This window comes from Leptodactylus fuscus, chromosome 8 (assembly GCF_031893055.1).
Source record: "Leptodactylus fuscus isolate aLepFus1 chromosome 8, aLepFus1.hap2, whole genome shotgun sequence".
Classification (NCBI taxonomy): domain Eukaryota; kingdom Metazoa; phylum Chordata; class Amphibia; order Anura; family Leptodactylidae; genus Leptodactylus; species Leptodactylus fuscus.
Genome location: NC_134272.1, coordinates 49,772,698 through 49,790,708, shown reverse-complemented (window position 1 = coordinate 49,790,708; position 18,011 = coordinate 49,772,698). Strand labels below are relative to the sequence as shown.

General features: G+C 42.4%; 1 long non-coding RNA gene across 1 annotated transcript; it reads right to left on the bottom strand.

Moving 5' to 3' along the window:
• Positions 1 to 174: 174 nt before the first annotated feature.
• LOC142217521 (uncharacterized) lies at positions 175 to 4,087 on the bottom strand. The gene is made up of 3 exons (XR_012717386.1): positions 4,016 to 4,087; positions 1,426 to 1,473; positions 175 to 299 (listed from the first exon to the last, which is right to left on the bottom strand). It is a non-coding gene; the product is annotated as an uncharacterized LOC142217521 (long non-coding RNA).
• Between the last annotated feature and the right edge of the window lie 13,924 nt (positions 4,088 to 18,011).

Below are 18,011 nucleotides of genomic sequence, written 5' to 3'. Positions count from 1 at the left end.
ATAGACCACTCTACAATATAAGAAGACACCAATATTATAGACAGCAAATGGTAAGTTGGGGTGCCATTCCATATTTTACTTAGGGGCCCAGGAGCTTTTAGTTACGTACAGTATCTGATTTAATCCAAGGTGATATCACAAAGTACAGATATATTTACCTGAATTATCCACCTTGATTCTGGAATACTGACGTTGAACACAAGGAAATTTTTCTGAAATACGACTGACTAAGTCTGAAGCTGCATATTCATAATCCCAAGGAAACAAATTGTCTATGACCAAGGTAAGTGAGGTTCCCTCTGAAATACAAATAATGAGTAATATTAAAGAACGGAGGACAGTCATTATAGAGAAGTTACACCATGCCCCGCTTGGTATCCAGCACCATAGTTCTCTCTACCTTGCAAAATTTGCTCAACTAACATAGCTTGCATGGTAACAATCTCTCTACTGACAATTACATCATTTACAATCATCCCCACCTTGGCTAGACTGTCCTAGAGTCTACAGTAGTTATCCAAAGTCAATGAAAACATAACTCACTGCCTAATAGCTAAATGTCTGCTTGTGTGTACCAAGGTCAAAATTTGAGGGGGTCCAGATGGTGCGGTTGCACCTATGTCCTGGAACCCTGGGGTGCCCAAAAGGTGTCACTTCCTAATATAAGGAAACCCTGATGGAATTTTTTTTACGGTGGCCCACTACATGGAACCCTAGCTTAAAGGAGATTTTGATGAGCACTTTGCACTATTAAAAACTGAAAAAAGGAGACATTCTCTAGGCCTAGAGCAAAGAACAGTTCTCCAGGATCATAAATGAAGCTATGGAAATCCTGGATGTGGTGATGGAGGATTTTTCCTGACATGGAGCAATTGGCATCAGTTTCATTTTTCTTTGCCTTCTTCTTAATCAACACTGTACGATTATAGGTTGAACTTGGTGGACATGTGTCTTTAACCAACCTCATCTACTATTTTAATATGAATAACCTGAAAAAATGTTGATGTCCCATCACGAACTGGAGAAACTGACTAGATCATGAAGTGTATAAATTTTAGGTGACAGAATCAATTTAATAGCGGGCAACACTGTGGCTCAGTGGTTAGCACTGCAGCCTTGCAGCGCTGGAGTCCTGGGTTTGAATACCACCAGGAACAACATCTGCAAGGAGTTTGTATGTTCTCCCCATGTTGGCATGGATTTCCTCTCGTTCTACTAAGACATACTGATAGGAAAAAAAAAAAAAGCACATTGTGATTCCTATATGGGGCTCAGAATCTACATTAAAAAAAAAGAATCAATTTAATAGCAATTATAAATCTACCAAAGAAGGTAAAAGGCCTCAAAGTATAAAAAAAATCAATGTATATCCACTTTTTTAAAAGTCGTCTTTTATATAAGACTGATTTGCATTTATTTTCTCACCATTCTCTTTACACTTAGGTTCACTTTTTGTAGTTGTAGTTCCAAAATCTGAAATTAAAAGTTGAAAGTTATCCAAAATATTTTAATCTATAATCCACTATTTATTTTGATTTAGTCCAATGATTCCCCTATAAAACAATAAAAGTTAAGGGGTTATCGATGACGATGGTGCAGATTGGTGATTGGTGCAGGTCCAGATTATTTTACTGCTCAGAGAAGCAGCATGCAGCCATACAGTGTAATGTGCAATGCTGTACTTAATGGTTAATAACCTTCCATGTAATACATTGGACCAGATTTATTATTGAGTCTACGCCAGATTGCTGATGCAGAAAAGTCACAATTGGTGTTTTTGGCCCTCCCACTCTGAAAACAAAAGTGGTGAGGGAGTTGTTCTATATTTAATATAATTTCTGCCCATTTATCATGGTGCAACTGTCAGGTTGAATCAGGGAATATAAAGACTGGCAATGAAAATGCCAGTGTTCACAAATATTCTCTGTTGTGCAGCATCCTAGCGTGCTCCTGCTTTTAATTGTTTGTCTCTTGTGCCTCTGTGTTGTGTTTGTATGTCCTATGTCTTGTGTAACATTTTTTTTTTCTGTTTTTGCACTTTCCCTCTAGCCCCCCCATGTTTCAAACCTCATTCCTTGGTACATCCATGACCTATAACAGGTGACAGGGTGGAATCTGAGAAGACTTAAGTCTCCTGGGGAACCGTTGGAACTTAATTCTAGTTCCAGTTCTGAATCAGTAGTGTGCAGAGGAAACAGTGTAAGTCAGCACTGTGGGCTGAGCCCCATTGACTTCCAATACAGCCCCGAGGAGGAAGATTTAAGCCCAAGGCTCTACTAGAGACAGCCCTGACCCAGGGCATAAAAATTACAGGCAAAAATGAACACTGTTGGCGCACAAGACCCAAATCTGTTGAAGAGTACTGCTTGTATTGCTGGTCTTCTCTTCCCTAAGAGAAATTCATATCTAATGATGGGAGATGCAGCTGGGAGTTCAGACAGTATTATCACGTACATGGGGGGGGGGGGGGGGGCACACAGGACTATGGAGAGCTTCCTTGTACTGTCCTGCTATTTGAGCTTAGCAGACTACTGTTTAATGATCCACCCCCTCACTCGTCCATTCCTCTCTGACCTGACAACTCAGTGGCAGTTGCACCTATGCCAGCGGAGAGTTTTTACCCAATAACTAGCAGGTATAAGTGTACACTTATACAGGGGAGGCAGTAAGTCACACACAAGGACTGCTGACAAGAATGGGCAAGAACTTAAACGAGTTTTGTACACTTTTCAATGTTTTTTTCTATTTTTGCATATGTATGCCTTGTTATTCACTTATGCTTTATATACATGCAATATCATCTTATACATAGTTCTTGACACTTAATTTGGGTTTTCTACTTTTTCTGTGTTGGGGGGTTTATATAATTATGCTCATTGATAATTACTAATTTTAGAGTATATAGATACATGTAATAGATAGAAGTGGGGGATTTATTGAGTTCTGGAGTCTCAACTGAACATGTCACATCTTTGCCACATGGATGGTTTAGAAATACCTCTAATATGATTTGGCCATTAGATTTGATACTATTATATATCTTGGGTGCTGGACCTGTTTAGGTTTTGTAAGTTATATGTTAGTGTTCTTGAGATACCCATTTATATTGTATGTGGCTATTTTGCAGGTTTCATCCAGATCAAAAACCCTTTTAAGTCTGTGATCATAACTAGAGATGAGTGAACATGGTTTGATCTAATATCAGGCCGTTCAAGCAGAGCTGAGTGTGCAGCAGGGTTCAGCGTACACTCAGCTCTGCTACATCTCTGACGTAGCAGAGCTGAGTGTGCAGCAGGGTTCAGCGGTTCTCCGCTGTAGCAGTGCCGGCCGTGTACTCAGCTTGGCTGCATTTCTGGAGTAGATGAGCTGAGCTCACAGCCAGCACTGCTACATCTCGGCATAGGAATGTATTGACCAGGGTTGATTGGCCAAATGCCATACAGAGCACAGCATTCGGCCAATCAACGCTGGTTCTGCTGGAGGAGGTGGAGTCTAAGATCAGTCCACAGTAGTTTCCATTCTGGTCCGATCTTAGACTCCGCCTCCTCACAGATGAGCCTCCGGCAGAACCAGGATTGATTGGCCGAATGCTGTACTCTGTATTGCATTCGGCCAATCAACGCTGGTCAATGCAATCCCATAGGAAAAAGCCAGCTTGCGCATATTGCAAGCTGACAGGGATCCCAACATAATACAGTGACTTGGGCATGTTAGATGCCCCCAGACATGCTTCTCCTGCTGCCCCAGTTGTATTCCAGGGTGTTGGCACCATTTCCTGGGGTGTCATAGTGGCCTTGATGACTCTCCTGAGTTGAAGAGTGGGATCCCCTGAAACAAGCATTTTTTCCCCATAGACTATAATGGGGTTCAATATTTGTTCGAATAGTCGAATATTGAGGGGCTATTCCACACAAATATCGAATATCGAATATTTTACTGTTCGCTCATCTCTAATCATAACAGATTGCTCTTACACAATTTACAACCAAAATCATTGCCATGTGACATGACTTACACCATTGAGATGTGGCCAGATGAACAGTAGTGAAAAGCAGAAAAATGGTAAAATGGATCATTTTCAGGCGACTGCTGCACCTAGTGTAGAAATAAAAAAAATGTCTAAGAGAAAATAAATTTTGTAAACATATAAAAAAATCATAAAACATGCTGTTCTTATATTAAAAAATATTTACATGTAAAAAATAATTGGTATCACCATATCCATACAACAACCATTGCAATGTCAAAATTGCTGTTTTTTTGTCACCTTGAATCTAAAAAAATAGAATGAAAACTTTCACAAATTGTATATTGTATATCCTAAAATGGTATCAGCTAAAGATCATCCCACAGAAAATCTAAAAAAAAGTTTTAGTTTTCCTATGGTAGCTCAAAAACAAATGATTTTTTGGTGTGCTAATGTAGTAAAATATAAAAACTATATACAATTGGTATGAAAGTACCAGTACTAACCTACAGTTAATGAATAAGTTAGATGTACCCTATAAAATACAACTCATCCTGCAAAAAAAAGCATCCTCTCATATGACTACAGTGACAAATAAAAATTCTTGTCTTGTAAGAAAACAGCTTTAATTTATATGCTTAATGTTGCTGTGTAGATTATCATTAATACAACTAATCCAAGAATTTGTAGGCAATATAAAAAAAATAACACAAATAATAAAACTAAAACCTGCAGCATGTAAAGAATAGAATGTACTTACCTGATGGGTTCACAAATCTGTCTGCCCGAGAGAACGTTTCTTCTTAAATACACAGAATAGCATGAGAAATAAATGTAAGGAATTTGTCAGGACCAATAACAAGGTTTAATGTTACTATTTATCCTTTGTCATATGTTTTTTCCTCAAAATCCTTCATGGATTCCATGTTGTAATATCAGACCTGATTTAATGCTTTGGTTTTGTTTAACGTGAAGAAAATTGTGGTTTCTAATGACACTATTATTTCAGTAGACAAAATAAATCCATGAGACACGCAATTCACTGAAAACTATATGTCTGTGATATAGGGATGTTTGTTTCATAGTTAAAGGGGTTTTCCAGGACGTATTATTGATAACCTATCCCTAAGAAGGGGGCCCCCAACCAGACCCTGTATGAAGAGCGCTACAGGTTCTTCTGCATTTACGAGAGATGAGCGACCTTCTCAAAATTTATTTTGGGGTCGGTGGCTTACTTTTGGGATGAACAAGTTCAGTAGGAGCCACACTTTAAATTGACTTTAAACATAGTTTAGAATACTCGCAGGGCTTCTAGGAACCTATCTATCCAATTTCTAGCTCTCTAATGGAGTCACAGCCGGAATTATGCCAAAGTGAAAGTGGCAATAATATACTCTGTAGTCTCTCTTCTGTTACCTCTCTTGGGCATGATATGAGGAACACCCCCTCCCCGACAGTACTTGTCCATAGCCCTGTTCCTATGAGGCGTTCCTTACAGCTCAGCATCATCACTGGTCGGTAAGGAACACCCCTCTCTGACAGTGCAGGGCTATGTCTATGGAGCCATTCCTCACAGCCAAGCTAGGCAATCAAGAATGCTAGAAACCACAAGAAAGCCGCTGAATTCACCGCACTGTCAGCTTTCCCATTATGTGCCCCTGGGTAAGATATATTGGTGCCGTTAACAATATCTCTTCACTCTCAGAAGAGCGTTCCTGACATTCTAGCTGGGCTCTGAGGAACGCCCTCCTGACAGTACTCGTCCATAGCCCTTTACTGTCAGAGGGTGTGTTCCCTACCTCCCAGCGATAACGCTAACCTGTAAGGAACGCTGTACTCATCAATAGACTAATACTGGGGCTGGGGGGCGTTCCTCACAGCTTAGCATCATCAGTGGGCACTATTGAACACCCCCTCTGACAGTACAGAGCTATGGATGAGCACTGTCAGGAGTGCGTTCCTCACAGCACAACTATAATGTCAGGAACGCCCTTCTGACAGTGAAGGGATATTAGAAACAGCACTGATATCTCTTGCCCCAGGCACATAACGGGAAAGCTGACAGTGTGCTGAACTCAGCGCACTATCGGCTTTCTAGTGGTATATAAAACCACATGTGCCTGAGGATATGAAAGGTCCTCTTTAGGATATGTTCACACAGAGTTTGTTACAGTTGGATTATGACATGGAATCCGCCTTAAAATCCACCTGCAAAAAAATGGCTCCCATTTACTTCAATGGGAGCCGCTCGCTTTTTTCCCCCGCTAGCTAGCTAGTGGAAAAGAGAAGCAACATGCCCTATCTTGCCGAGGCTTGAGACACGTTCCTGTTTAGGCCCATTCATTCAGACCTATTCAGGAGCGGGATGCCGCAACAAAATGCTGATGAATCTCATCGGCATCCCGTCACAGCTAGCCACGCCAAAAAAACACACAGCGGAAAACTTTTCCAGCTTGTGAACAAGCACTAAAGGTACTTTTGGGCTATGTCCCCAAGGGGGTAATCAAAAAGTAACTACTTATAGGAGACTGGACAAATTATTTAATTAAAAAGGAAAGACCAACTAGTACTTTGCACACATTAATATCAGTGAGCCTTTTGTTAAATAAATATAAACAAAACTGCTGTTGAAGAGCAAAACGGTAACAATGTTTAAAACGTGTGACTTTCAGGCTCCATATCTGACCATCCACCACATGGAAAGTGAACACTTCCATCATTTTATAGACAATCATCTTGGCTATCACATACATATAAGATAAGGTAAGATAATCCTTTAATAATCCTACCATGAGGAAATTCAGCAGCATGGATAATACAGAATATATTTTAAGAAAGAACACATAAAAGCTCAAACTAGCAAATAGAAAAGATATTAGGAGTCATAGAGAATAAGAAGAAAAAGAAGAACTCAGGGTCATTTAGTTCTCTGTGCGGAGTGATCTTCAATTAGCCTGATGTAGATTATACAGCCTGACTGCATTTGGGAGGAAGGGCCTCCTTTGGGTTAAGCAGTCGGTCACTGACATTACTGTCCTGTGCTATCACGGTCTCATACATGGGATGGGAGTTGTTCTCTAGCATGGAGCTCACCATGGACAGTATCCTTCTGTCACCCGCCACCGTTTTTGAGTCCAGGGGGCTCCCCAGACCAGAACTGGCCCTTCTAATCAGCCTGTCAAGTCTATTTCCATCCCTGGCTGGTATACTACTCCCCAAGCCAGCCACTCCGAAGAAGATGGCTGATGCTATAACAGAGTGCTCCCTGCACTCCAAACGCTCTCAGACTCCTAAGCAGGTAGAGCCTGCTGTGACCCTTTCTGCAAAGTGCATCCATGATATTAGCCCAGCTGAGCACACCCAGGTACTTATAGGTCTTGACTATATATACAGTATTTGACTTGCAGCTATTTAGCATATAACTAGTTATGCAGATTCTTCTCATGTAACTGCATTGTTTCTGCTTTGCTCCTAAAAAAATCAAAATGTTTATTTTTATTATTTTGTAAATCCATTTTCTTTCAACACGGTCTGAATCTTTCTACGCAGGCTCTTCATTCAACACAACCATGTATTGACCAAAATCTGATAGCAGGTATCTTCTACATGTTCTCAATATTCCCAATGTACATACTGGTTGACACAAAAATACAGCTTTTTCTTCAACTCTACCAGTAACTATTCATTTGGGTTGAGAGCTGGGGACTGTGGGGGCAAATCTAGCACCTTTACTTTGTTGTCAATGAGCCATATCTTCACTAATTTCAACGTATGTTTCAGGTCGTTGTCCTTCTAGAACACTATGTCATCCTCTTCTTATTTATTTATTTATTTATTTATTTATTTATTTTTATTTTAAATGTAGATTGTGAGCCCTATATAGAGATCATAATGTCTTTGTAGAATGGGAGGAAATCCACGCAAACATGGGGAGAACATACAAACTCCTTGCAGATGTTGTTCCTGGCGGGATTCGAACCACTGATCCAGCACTGTTGCACCACACTATGTCATCCTTTTCATACCCAAAGTACTCAAGTCTACGAAGTAACAGATACTGCCTCATTGAATAAACTGGTGTGTGTATGTGGGGGGGGGGGGGGGGGAGGGAGCATTTTTTTTTATTCGGCAGCTACCTATTGTGGGGAGGTGTGTCCTAATTAGAAGGGTCCCATGACACAACCAAAGAGAGATGGGTGAGGGGTGCCTTTATAGTTCACCTACGGCTCCTTTTGTTTCTTCCAGACTCATTTGCACTCAATCTATTGACTTTCATCTCATCCCTCTAAATCACCCATTAACCCCTTCCCGCCGATGGCATTTTTTGATTTTGGTTTTTCGTTTTTGACTCCCCTCCTTCTAAACCCCATAACTTTTTTATTTCTCCGCTCCCAGAGCCATATGAGGTCTTAATTTTTGCGGGACAAATTTTTCTTGATAATGCTACCATTAATTATTCTATATAATGTACTGGGAAGCAGGAAAAAAATTCAGAATGGGGTGGATTTGAAGAAAAAATGCATTTCTGCGACTTTCTTACGGGCTTTGGTTTTACGGCGTTCACTGTGCAGCCAAAATGACATGTCCCCTATATTCTGTGTTTCGGTACGGTTCCAGTGATACCAAATTTATATGGTTTTATTTACATTTTGACCCCTAAAAAAAATTCCAAAACGGTGTTAAAATTTTTTTTTTCTAAAAGTCGCCATATTCAGACGGCCGTAACTTTTTAATACATAGGTGTACGGGGATGCATAGGGCGTCTTTTTTTGCGGGGCCGGGTTTACTTTTTAGTTCTACCATTTTCGGGAAATGTTATTGCTTTGATCACTTTTTATTCAAATTTTTATCAGAATCAAAACAGTGAAAAAACGGCAGTTTGGCAATTTTGACTATTTTTCCTGCTACAGCGTTTACCGAACAGGAAAAATATTTGTATAGATTTGTAGAGCGGGCGATTTTGGACGCGAGGATACCTAACATGTATATGTTTCACAGTTTTTAACTACTTTTATATTTGTTCTAGGGAAAGGGGGGTGATTTGAACTTTTAATACTTTTTATATTTTTTTATATTTTTTTTAACTTTTTTTTATTATTTTTTTTTGCATTTATTAGACCCCCTAGGGGTGTTGAACCCCAGGGGGTATGATCACTAATGCAATGCATTACAATGCTAATGCATTGGAATGCATTGCAAAAAATCATCATCTCTTTTGCAGGCTGCATAGACCAGCCTGCAAAAGAGAGAATTTGCAGACCGGCTGGGAGCCTTTAACAAGGCTCCCGGCTGTCATGGCAACATGACGTCGGCCCTGGAGCTTGCTCCAGGAGCCGGCGATCCCGGCCAAAATGGCGGCGCCCATGCGCTGCCGGGAAAATGGCGCCTCCGGCGTCTTTGACAGCAGCGCCGGAGGGGTTAATGCCTCCGATCGGTCCGGGGACCGATCGGAGGCATTAAAGCCGGTTGTCTACTGCTTAAAGCAGTAGACACCCGGCGGCTATGACGGCCGCCCGGCTCCCGGGCGGTCGCCATAGTTACAGACCCGACACGCGCCGTACTATTACGGCGCATGTCGGGAAGGGGTTAACAATCATCTACTGTCCACTTTTCATACTTTTTTGCAAACACAAGCTGATGCATCTTATGGTGATATTGAAGTCGAGTCTTTTTTACCTATTTTCGGGCCACCATTCTAGACCATTCAGGCCACCATTCCAGGAAGTCGCACAATCCTTTCAAGGACTTCTGTGATCTCACTAACGTGAAGCATACGTGCCACCTCCTCTTCCATGTTTGTCAGTTAATGGAGTCCATTAATCTCCACATGTGACCGCTCTTGTAGCAGTCTGCCAATCACTTGTTTTCAATCTCAGCTAGGCATCCAGAGGAGAATCTCCGTTCTGGTCAGAGAATCAGTAAGTGAACATTACTGCCCAGCCAATGACAAGCTGGATGACAAGCTCGTGTTCAGACCAAAGGTCAGGAAGACCAGGTACCCAGATGGAGACTCTCCATTGGATCCCAGGCGGAACAGAATGGACAGGTCTGCATGCACCATTTATTATTTTGTGTCTTCTGAAGCTTTAGGAAAATTAACTGGAACACCCCTTTAAAGTTTGTAAATTTTACTAATAAACAGAAATTTAAAAAGGGGGTGAATAATTTTTATTGCAACTTCTATATTATACTAACAGTAGGTGCATTGGATCATGTGACCTCTTCTGGCACTTAATCTATGGACCTGCATATTTACATTTACCTATTGTGAGGGGCAAGTATAGTCATGTATCTCTATATCCGCCATTTTGTTCTATAAACTTAATTTTATTATATGTCATCCATTTTGTATCCTCACACATATATATACTATGAGGTGAGGTCATTCAGAGTATGAAACATAGACTTTCAGTAGGCCATTGTTCAGTTATCTGTAAGGCTGGAGTTGTCTGGCACCAAGCAGGTCACCTTATCTCTTTTGCCATGATATATACATCTAAGGGCCAATTTACACGGAGTAAACTGGCGCGCAATCTGGCACATATACACGCGTCAGATTTTACGCGCTTAAAAAAGATCCCATTGATTTCAATGTGGGTTAAGATCATATAACGCGTGTAATTTTGCGCCCGTAATTTTGTGTGTTTTTTATCTTTCTTTGTTTCATGAGAAAGTCCATCCCAGTTTGGAAAGTTATAATGAGATGCAGATTACATTAGGCCTCAGCCAATAGTCATGTGCCAGGCTTATCTTATAACTCTACAACCAATCATGTTATACTAATTCGAATAGCCAAGCCAGCTCTTTGTCTGAATTGTACTTAAACTATGTTTTTCCCGCAATTAAATGAGATCACTTGAATACAGCATCTGAGTGTATGTCTGTGTCTGTGTTCTCCCGAGCGCTCGTACCCAACTTTGGATACCAAAGGCATCTACCCCGGGAGTTCCCCCAACAATATTTAAAACAGTGGGTAACATACTCAGGGTTCTTATCAGCTGCTTGCGGTATTTTAAGGCTTGCTATTTCCACTCTCCATGTTCAACAAAGACTGCTGCAGCTGTGAGGTTGAGCATAAAGATTTCTCCTCATCCTCATAAAATACAGTGCCACCTTAGTGGCCCCACACTAATATGTTGGGGCCCCTTAGGGGATAGTATACTAATATCATTATTCCGCTGTACTCTTCCCTGGTCAGACCACACCTGGAATACTGTGTACAGTTCTGGGCGCCTCAATTCAAGAAAGACATCGATATATTGGAGCAAGTCCAGAGAAGAGCAACCAAAATGGTGGAAGGTCTGCAAACCATGTCCTATGAGGAGCGGCTAAAAGAACTGGGATTGTTTAGTTTGCAGAAGAGAAGGCTCAGGGGAGATTTAATAGCAGTCTACAAATATCTGAAAGGTAGTCACAGTGCAGAGGGATCTACCCTATTCTCATTAGCACAAGGAAGTACAAGAAGCAATGGGATGAAACTAAAGGGAAAGAGATATAGATTAGACATTAGGAAAAACTTTCTGACAGTGAGGGGAGTGAGAGAGTGGAATAGGCTGCCACGGGAGGTGGTGGGCGCTCCATCAATGGAAATCTTCAAGCGGAATCTGGATAAACATATAGCTGGGATGATTTAGGAAAACCTGCACTCGCATGGGGGTTGGACCCGATGGCCCTTGAGGTCCCTTCCAACTCTACCATAAAAATAAAAAAATAAAATAAAATAAAATAAAAATCCCCTCAATAGACCCCACATAGCATAGTGCTCTTCAGTAGCCTCCAGTGGCAAGACTGTCCCACTACATCCAGGATGGCTGGCAAGGACCCTTCTCTGTCATACGGCTTGTGCAGGTGCACCATTTTCCCTATGGTTAAGGCAATCCTGCACACTATCATTCTGTTCAGTGTCCGGACATAATATTCGTCCTTCCCTGGAACTGAACAGGGCATGAGGAGGATCAATATTGGCCATATACCTGTTGGAATAATCCAGTAATTGTCATTCTTGTGGGGGGGGGGGGGGGGCTAAGGGGATATTATAATCTTTGGGGGCACTATGTAAGCATTATATTGTGTGGGTGAAACCAATGGGGCATTATGGTATGTGTTGTATGTGGAGCAGTCCTTTGTAAAATATGGAGAGATGCTGTATTCGGAGGCTGGCATTTTACTGTATAATATAGAACAGTGCGCTCCACAACTTTTCTCAGATTTCCAAGCCTGTAAATAGCGTACAGCTCCTGTATACAGAGGGCATATGAACCCCCTACAATTCTGTAATTTTATACAGCTCTAATGCTGGAGCTGCAGGGCCCAGAAGAGTCTTGGCTTTAAAACAAGACCAGGTCCATGTCTATAGCCTCCATAGAATTTGAGATGTCACTGGCACATGAGTAGCTGACAATGCAGGGAGAGGAGAAAATTATTATTATATTCCTGTCCCTTCAGATAACCCCAGGGGAGGGGGCTCTATGGAGGACGCCGATGAGTTGAACACATATGCTAGTAAAGCAGGAGCTGTCACAGCTCAGCTCATGCCTTACTGCTGCGCTCTGGCTTCGGTGTGTGTAGGCGCAATGTGTTGACGTCACACCGGGCCTACAACTATGTGAGTAGAGTGAGAGAGCGGAGAGAGCGGCGGGGGAGCATTGGAAGATGAGTATAAGTATTTGTGTTAAACATTGAGGAGAACGTAATGTAGGGGGCTTATGAAACTGGGGGCATATGGGGGGAGAACGGCATCACATTGGGGCAGATGAAGGGGGGATGGCATGAAACTGGGGCAGATGAAGGGAGGGTGGCATGACACTGGGGCAGATGAGATGGAGGTCACTACGGACAGTATCCTTCAGTCACCCAGCACCTGTACTGGGTCCAGGGGGCTCCCCAGGACAGAGATGGCCCTTCGATCAGCCTGTCAAGTCTATTTCTGTCCCTGGTTGATATACTGCTCCCCCAGCAGGCCACACCGAAAAAGATGGCTGAAGCAACCACCGAGTTGAAAAAGGCCCAAAGAAGTGTCCCCTGGACTCTGAAGACCCTCAGCCTCCTGAGCAGGTAGAGTCTGCTGTGGCCCTTTCTGTGCAGCGCCTCCAGGTGATCAGCCCAGTCTATGACATCACTGCTGAGGTCTGTATTTGGTCTCATTGGTCACGTGGGGGAAAATGCACATCATCATGCTTGGAAACTCCAGCGTTATCACATAAATATTAACAAAAAGGTGCTGGAGTTTTGGAGCATGATGACGTGCATTTCCCCCCACGTGACCAATGAGACCAAACACAGACCTCAGCAGTAGGGTTGAGCGATCGGGATCGGAAAAGATCGGATACTGATTGGCGATTGGAATTCCGATCCCGATTTTTTTAGGCGGGATTGAGGTCAGAGGTTATTTCCCACAATGCTTTGCTACTGGCCAAGCATTGTGGGAAAAGCTACTAGAGATGAGCGAGTACTATTCCAAACTGCCGTTTCGAATAGCACGCTCCCATAGGAATGAATGGATGCAGCCGGCACAGCCTGTTACGGCTTCCTGCCGCTTAACCCCCTGCACGACGGCTGTGTCCATTCATTCCTATGGCATAGCAGGGAGGAAACAGAAGAGTAGATAGTATCTACTCTTCTGTTTCCTCTCTGCTGTGACATATACTGGACTCTGCTACATCTGCATTACTGTACATTGACTTGTCTATCTACTCTTCTGCTTCATCCCTGTTTTACCGTATACTCAGCTCTGCTACATCTGAGATCTACATCTCACATGAAGATCTCAGATGTAGCAAAGCTGAGTATACTGAGTCCACTAGAAACAGAATAGTCCACTTATCTGCCGTTGTCGCTCCCCATTCTTCTCGGTCCGTGCGCGCCCCTAGCTCCCAGGTTAGTGTTACAGACCTACGAAGAAGGCGGGGCTTGTGGCTTAGGAGAGTGTATGGGGGGTCCTGTGAGGGGAAACGTGAGTGATGCACTCACGTCTCCCTGTCCTGTACCCGCCCCCACTCTCCTAAGCCACAACAAACCCCGCCTACTCCCAGCATCTCTAACACTAGTCTAGGGAGGCAGGGGCGCGCACGGCGCTCTGAAGGCATGTAAATGAGAGCGAAGAGGAGCGAGAGCAGCGTGGAATGGCAGTGATCTGTGCAGGTAAGTGGACACCAGGGGGGACTAAGTAGCCAGAGGATTTTTTTTTAATCACTACACAGCGTGGAGTCTAAAAATTAAAGCATTAAATTTTTAGACTCCATGCTGTGTAGTGAATAGGATCATTTTTAAAATCTGACTTTCGATTATTAAAAAAAAATCCCATTGACTTGCATTAGGATCAGAATTGGGATTTGGTTCGAATGGAAAATGATCGGAAATTGGATTTTAAAAACGATCCTGAAATCTCAAGATCGGCTCAACCCCACTCAGCAGTGATGTCAGTGATGGTGGACGAAACCAAGAAGGGAATCAGAAGTTTGGTGACTGCTACAGCAGGACCTAGAACTGGTGCACTCAGTTTAATATAATTTGAAGTCTGTACAGATCTTTATAACCATTATAAACTTTTCAGGGTACATTAGATTCAGATCAAATTTATTAGGTCCAAAACTCATTTTACACTTGAATCTCACGCCCTCTAGCCCTTTGTCACTTGGTTTTAACAATAGCATGAATAAGAAGCTATTAAAGAGCACTCTAGAAGGCTGGTGGAGGTTTACAATGTAAAATACAGGTGACAATAGAAGTGTGCTGTCTGGTAGGTATTTTTTTTTCTTACAGGTTAAACAAATTCACTTAAATTGTAATGTGAATGGATAAATATACAGGATGAAGATGTGGCTTTGGCTCGACTGCCCCTTTATTTGAGTGGCCCCTGAATGTTTTGGAATCGGGCTGAGGACATTGTCTTCATTAGAATGGGCTCCATGAGGTGTATGATATGCAGTTTGGACTCTTCCACGACCTGAAGGTCTAGAGCAGGGGTAGGGAACGTACGGCTCTCCAGCTGTTGCAAAACTACAACTCCCAGCATGCACACTTGCTCTGCTGTTCCTGGAAATCCCATGGAAGTGAATGAAGCATGTTGGGAGTTGTAGTTTCACAGCAGCTGGAGAGCCGAAGGTTCCCTACCCCTGTCTAGAGGAATGGTGATTTCCCTGACCCTCGACCCGGTGAGGACTCTGTGCCCTAGCACCGCATGGCAAACTGTATTTCTAAGTTTCGATTGTGAGCCCTAACAGGGACAGGTAATAATATGAATGTTGATAATCTGTAGAGAGGTGCATATGAGACTCTGCATTAGTATACCATGAATGGATTGTAATAATGTCAATACGTTTTATTAGCAAACCCTGCCAAAAAGAGCTGACCTGTTACTAAGATGTTCTGAACGTACTGGCAGCTTTCTACCCAAGGGTTAAAGATGTTGTGAAAATTATGGGGAAAGACATAGAATTATGATGCGAACATTATAAAAATACTGGATAAAGACAACCATCTGTAGCTTTGTGAGCCCTAATGGGGACAGGGACTAATGTGATGGTGATAATCTGTACAGTATAGCAAAATATGTTGCTGAAATAAATAACGGTTGGTCTTCATGTGAGTCAACAAGGGTTGGATCTTGATTGTGATTGACGTACAATGTAATTGTTTAAAAGTTGATGCATTCTCAAATAAAACTGTTTAAATCTTAATTTTTGTGTCTGAGCTGTATGTGAACACTTAAAATAGCTTCAATTAACACTACACTCATTCTACACCTATATGAGTTTATGCTGTAACACGAGGAATAGACCATCACTGCTATGTCCTGAAAAACAGTAATAGTTCTTGTTCTTCCAGTTTCTATCTAGGATTGTGTCTTAAAAGGCTGGTTCAGTATTTATTTATTTTTTTTTATAAATGTATAGTACAAACTAATATAAGAATACAATAATTTATCATGTAAGTTATCAGGACACAAATCATTGTTACCTTTTCTGGACTCTAACATGACTCCCTGTTCTACTTGGCGATTCTGCCTGACGTCAGAAAACACTGATAGGCAGGGCCATTTTAACACATTGGTGGGCCTTGTGCAAAGGTTTCATAAGTGGGCTTCCCCCATCAACACCACTTAGAAATACGTGACCAGCACAAATTATAATACCCCCTCAATGGGTCCTAGACAGTATAATGCCTCCGTAGTGGCCCCATACAATATAATTCCTCTCATAATGTCCCCTTCAAGATTTCCCTCACATTTTCTTGTCCCCCTTCAGGTTACCCCCCCCCCCAGAGTCATGTCCTCCTAATTCCCTGGTTGCACCAACAGTGTCATGTGTCCCCCCCAAGTTACTCCCATAGTATCATGTCCCCCTCCCACCCTGACATGTCCTCCTCAGGTGTTACATGTTCCCAACGGTATATATCAGATAGAAAAACAAACCTTAATACTCACCTTTTCCCGTTCCTCCTTTCACTCCGCTCTGGTTCTGGAGTCGTTAAGGAGTAGCAGGTGCAATGTAAGTGACGTCACTACATCGGGCCTCCTGCTCCCAGCCAGCTGGTTAGGGAAGAAGGGATCTGACGGCTCCTTATTTCATTACTGGCTTCAACTCATCGGTGTCCTACAGATGCCGATGTTTTTGTGCACCAAGGACCCACTGCCCTGGTCAGAGGGACAGCAAATGCAGCACTGTCCCACTGTCCAAAAGGGGCCCCCACTACCATAGGATCCGTTGCAAGTGCACCATTGGCCATATGATTAAAGTGGGGCTGCTGATAGGACATCAGGGGTTACATTGGCGTCATGAAGCATAATGACACTGATGCGAGATCCAATCAGCCGTTGATGACATCAAGCAGAAGTGGCAAATAGAGCAGGGAGGCGCGCCTGAGTCCAGGGAAGGTCAGTAACATTATTTTTTATGTTAATAATAGGTCATGAGTGGTGAACCCCAACATTTCTGGATTGGCTGAACCTAAACCTAAAAACGGTGCTTTCTTCTTGTGAATTGTTGCCTCTGTTCCAGAGATATCATTTTTTGTCAATATGAAAATGAGCCCTTTGGAACATTAAGGTTCTTGCCATGGCTCCAAAAACGGAAGTTAGTTGCTCTAAAGAGCTCATTTGCATATTCACAAATATTCCAATATTTTGGTAACAGATTCACCAGTTCACAAGGTGTAAAAAATTTTATCTTCTGGGCTGTCTTTATATGATGGGTTCTGACTCCATTTGAATATTTACAACTATACTGTCTACCAATAAGTATTTGGACACCTGTGGTCTGAGCAGCACGAGCAGCAATTACAGACTCAACCCTCCGGGACATGCTTTCCACAAGTCCTTGTATGACGGCTAGTGGTATTTTATTCTATTCGACTTGGAGAAGACAGGTAAGTTCTTTCACCGAATTTGGACGGCTGCTGCACCCCTTAGTTTGGAGATCCAACTCGTCCCAGAAGTGCTCGATAGGCTTCAAGTCTGGGCTCTGGGCAGGTCAGTCCAGTCGGTTAACCTGATTGTCACTGTACCAAGCCATGGTAGACCTCACTACGTGACAGCTGGCTCTGTCATCCTGGAAGTAACATTGGTCTGACCCATAGAACCGCCATAATGTGGGAAGCACCCTGTTATCTAAAATAGTGCAATAGGCGTTGGTGTTGAGTTTACCATGCACTGGGACCAAGGGTCCCAGTCCATAGCAGGAGAAACACCCCCAGACCATAAATACTTACTGGTAGACAATGTATTTCCTTGAAATCTATTTTTCAATAAGTAGAGAAAACTTCCTCCACATTACACATGTCTTTCTTTAGTTGATGTAATCGTATACTAAAAATCTACATAGCTAAGGCAAGCAAAAGTACAAGCAGTCACTTTATCTGTAATTACACACCAATTGTAAAAGAGCAGCCATGCACAGTATTGCTTTCCAGTAATCTTCTGACTGACTCACAGGTAGGTAATATAATAGAGTAAAATAAAAGCATAGTAGGATCTATAATGGCGAGGTTCCCAGGCTAGGAGCCAGTAAAGCAGCCTTGAATTATGATATTTTGCCCCCCATGCTTA